The sequence below is a fragment of the Pipistrellus hanaki genome (genome assembly GCF_964339955.1).
Source record: "Pipistrellus hanaki genome assembly, chromosome: 3".
NCBI classification, from domain to species: domain Eukaryota; kingdom Metazoa; phylum Chordata; class Mammalia; order Chiroptera; family Vespertilionidae; genus Pipistrellus; species Pipistrellus hanaki.
The window spans coordinates 33,572,450-33,577,142 of record NC_140505.1 but is presented as its reverse complement, the minus strand read 5'-3'; the positions used below and the strand labels follow the sequence as shown (position 1 = coordinate 33,577,142).

At 34.6% G+C, this 4,693-nt stretch overlaps 1 protein-coding gene across 4 annotated transcripts in view; it reads left to right on the top strand.

The window, feature by feature from the left end:
- Positions 1-906, top strand: part of METTL21C (methyltransferase 21C, AARS1 lysine) — a 23,586-nt gene extending 22,680 nt beyond the window's left edge. For all 4 annotated transcript variants that reach the window (XM_084878831.1, XM_084878833.1, XM_084878832.1 and 1 more), the window contains one exon: positions 1-906. This exon is cut by the window's left edge and continues 2,845 nt beyond it. The gene's annotated coding sequence lies outside the window, so the exon portion shown is untranslated.
- The last annotated feature ends 3,787 nt before the right edge of the window (positions 907-4,693 follow it).

The window sequence follows — 4,693 nt, the reverse complement described above, 5'->3', positions numbered from 1 at the left end:
ATGGAAGTGGTGAAAAATGGTCAGGTTTAGATGTGTTTGGAAGCTAGAGCCAATAGAACTTTCCATCATATTGAATATGCATGTGAGAAGAGAGAGGAGTCAAGGCTAACTCTGAAATGTCGGTCCGAGCTACTGGGCATCAAATTAGAGGCATCAACTTAGAAATGGTGTGTAAAGCCCATTCATGAAACAAGAGTGAAGTGAAGAATATCTCTGAGATTGACCAACATTAAGAAATTAGACATACCTATATTTGAGATTTTTTTTTTCAAGATTCTGGGACCCCAAAAAAGTTACATTAGTATCTGTTAACTCTGAGGTATGTATTTTCTACAATGGTGATTTTGAACTGGTCCCTAGAGGTCCAAGTTGCCTCAAAGTTGCCTCAAATGACTCTAGGAGTATTTTAAGTGCAGCAGCAGGAATCTAGGGATAACAAGAGAAAAAAATAGCTCCTCTCCTAAAAATGCTTGAATATCATTACTAAGCTATTTTTAGGTGGGATAAAGTGTCCTTACTTCAAAGACTGTGTTAGGACCATATGGTTCATAACAGCTCCTCTTTCTCTAAGTGTCAATCTGTCAAACATGGTGTTCGATGTCCATTGTTGTATTCTGTTTACAGCATTCATTTGCGAAGTTTAACACCCACCCACACACATTGTTCCCCGCCTGTTTCACTTCATTCTGTGTGCTTGTCTACTTTTACCTTTTTGCTGTAGTTTATCCACACTTTTCTATATTCCATTTATTATAAACATATAATTTGAGTAGACTTCTTCTAACTCATAGTGTTTCTTCCATAGTTAGAATTAATTTGTCAACTTTAATCCAAGAGAATTATGCTGTGAACTTTGTCTTTACCTGACTTCTTTTGAGAAATTAAACTTATTACTGAAAACCTCAATTCAATTCTTACAGTAACTTTCTGAGTTTCTAAAAGGATAAATATACCAATTATCAAGGTTTAAATAGAGGTTATCGTGGTATAGTTATTGCTTAAAATTTGCATGTAAATTCTAAGTACACGTAATACCCAGTGTTGTGCTCCAGATTATATCAAATGACTTTAGGAAACTAAGTGCTATCTTAGAATAAAATTCTTCTGTATTAGAATTTTCTGACATATCCTGTTTTATTTGTAACAATATTTACCTACTATATATATATTTTAAAAAATTGGTTTTCATTCTTTACTTATATTCAGTTCTCTTTTTGGATAAAAAATTATGGCATTGGGTGACTTCCTAACAGATTTGGAGCCAAAGGTGTACACTCATTATTCTGAAAGAAAAAAATGAGGGAAAACAATGGAATGGAATTTCCTCCATCTCCCTTTAAATCTTAGATTCCAGGAGCTTGGTTCTTGCTGTGAACGCCTGGTCTTTATGGACAGAGAATATGCCCAACTTGTTTTAAGCAGTGCCATTGGCATATGAGCAGATACGTGATTTCTGAATATCTTTGGAAATAGAACATGTCTACTGGATAGGATTTTGATGTACTAATTTTAAAAATAATCTGGTGCCTTGGGTTTTAGAAATAAAAGACAAAGTCAACCATTAGTAGATCAGCTAGGCAATAAAATTGATGAGCTTAGGAGAAAATTAATATCCTCTACCTCTTCATTCAACTCCATTTTAGCTTAGTTTTCATGGAAATCTGCATGTGGAGAAAGTAAAAATTGTCAAATATTGCATTTTTCACACCAAATTATATTAATAATAAGAAACAAAATTGAAAATGGAGCAGGAAAATACTTTTACAAAATGTAGGGGGATATGGCAAAGCAAAATTTAAAAACCATAGGTATTTGTGAGTGTTGGTGTGTGGAACTCATTTAAAAAAATCCTTATTATTAAAAATATTACATATGTCCTTTACCCTCACCCCCCATTGACCCCTTTTGGAACTCATTCTTTATATCTCCTTTATGAAGCCAGGAAATAGTTCACAAATGATTTCCACATCCAAGTTTTGGCATTTTTGAGTTTCTCATGTGAAATTAAGTCTAGAATATTGACTTGGAAGCTCGGTTTCAATATTTGCTCTGCTTCCACACAAGATCCACACAAGATCAAAGACAGTGTTCTGTATAATTATGTGGTCATATTAATGGGACAGTTATGTCTTTGGTGGCTTAGTTAGCATCAATTAATTCTGTAGTCATATTAACTCCTTTTATTAAGAGTTCCTGCACTGAACATTAGTGTTTACCCAGATTGTGAATAGCTGTGTATTTAGATTTCTGGGCACACACCATTGACTGCCTATACTATTGAGCTAACCTTTGGCCTCTATCATGAACAGTGTTTTTATTGGCAAAGCTCAAAGACTGGAGTTTTTTTCCTCTCTTAATTTCTTTGTTTCTAAGGCAATTGTCTTTCCTTGAAATCCAATCAAGTTTTAGTTGGCACTCAACCATCAAGGAATTTAAAAGTATCACTAAAATGAAAACAGATGTTCAGGTTGATTTTGTTATAAATGGAATTAATAAAAAAATAGGAAAACATTGAATATCACTGCTAATCACTAACACTTTACTATACCAAAAATATCATTTGGTTTTCCAAACAAAAGTACAAACTAAGTATGATTTAAACAAGGCATTCAAAATATATTATAGTAGCCAGGCATTATTTAATAATGCCACAAATTCTGGGCATAAGGCTTCTGAAAATTACTTACTTGGTAAATGCTAGGTTTTGAAATTTTTTGTATTTTCATTGTCTACAGTCTATACACTTCTTTGTTTTAATTTAAAATTATGAGTCAGCCTCTTATCTTTACTGGCTTTTAAAATTTATTTTTTGTGTCGTGATTTAATTTGGGTTTCTTATCACTTTCTGTATTTCCTTTGTTGGAACAGTATAAATCATAATGGCAAAGGTTGTCTCTTTGTCACAAACCATCATAAATAAGCCCAAAGAACAAGCCATAAAAATGTAAGAAATTCTTAGATTAAAAACTATGAGTAATGTTTTTTACCTACCTGATGTTCAGAGGTAAAAGTACAGATTGCAGCTAGTAAATTATTAACACTTTTCTATCAAGGATTTCCTCCTTCCTTAGGATCTCTGTGATTAATAGGTAGTCAATTTAAGAATTAGAAGGGTCTCAAACATGATAAACAATTTATAATCATATATTAAAAATAGGAATTGAGGAATATATAAGATTATAATTTATGCTATAATTTTTATAATAAATATAGCAGATAATAATAATGTGTAGCATTCTTGGGGTGAGGGAGCACCCAAAGTACTAGAGATGTTGGGTACAGGTTTCATATGAAGGTAATTAAAAAAGGCTTAACAGCAATTATAAAAATGCAAAAGAACTAATTTAACTACCTTTTACTTTCCTTAGATTATATTTTTCTTCTCCAGGAAATTATTTCATGGTTCTCATCCATCCATCAATCCATTCATCTATCTAACATTTATTGAGAACCCATGATATGCCAAACAAGGGCTACAGACACACAGTGAATAAGGTAGATGGGCCAGTCCTTCTGGAGACAAAGGTTAGTGCAAATGCTCAGATTCAGGGAAGTCACTGCATAAACACTTTTTCTGTGTGTTGGGCGAATGATAGGAAGGAACCTAAACCACAGCCAGGGATTTAGTGAGAGCTTCCTGGAGAAGTAACCTGTGACTAGGCAAAAGAGATAAAGAGAGGAGAGAGAGGACATATTCTGGGCAGAAGGGACAACCTCTAAGACACTTTAGAGACAGCCAAGAGTGACGTTTTTTAAACTACTCACATAGCTTGCTAAAATAATAACTCCGTTATGGAATACTCACTGCTTTCAGCACTATTTATATATATATATATTGTAGCTCTGAATCCTGTTGGCTATCCTAGAGGTGTTAGTGTAACTTACATATGAAGTAACTGAGTAAGAGTAAGTGATTTCACAAGTTTACGTATGTGGTATGTAGGGTGAGATGGGACCCTCAGTCTCTATGGTACCAAAATTGTGCTCTTTTCAGGGTTCTGCCTCATGTCCATTTTCCACTCTGAGCCCTGCAAAAAATCCTAAAAATGTTATGGTTGTTCTAGCTAATTTGGAGCAATCCAATTTAGTGAATATTGTCTTTTTTTTTTTTGTCTCCTGAGCACAAACTTGTGTAAATGGAATACTGTCGAGATGAACCTGCATGAACTCCTTTTCACAATATATCATGGAGAATATGATTTTGTGGATGTATGTATATATCCAGCAAATACTTAAATACATTTTTCTTTGCAAGGAATATTGGGTAAATATTAGGTTAATTAATTTAAAGATATGTAGTGATCTTAAAATAGCCAGTGTGGGGGTAAAAAAAAAGGTTTTCTTGTGCAAAGGATCCTGAGGTCGAAGGAAAAGTTGATCTTTTCCTTGCAAGATGGCTCAGGCAGAATGAAGCAAAGGAAGTGTAGCATGTCCCCAGGTGACTCTTCAGCAGAAAAGGCCAAGGGGTGGGGTTGAACTTTAAAACATCATCCGATCAGTGAATGATGCTAGTGTTTATAAGCTTGTTACTAGGTGGCAAGCTCCCTGCATCAGCACAAAGGTAAGCCCTGGGTTGATGTGAGCACACCAGTTCCCGGAAACCACCTTTCAGCAACCTTTCAAGGAGAGGGCAGTGTTGACTCAGGCAGTGCAGCCTTCTGAAGCCAAAGCGGAGAATCATGGGTCTCTGACC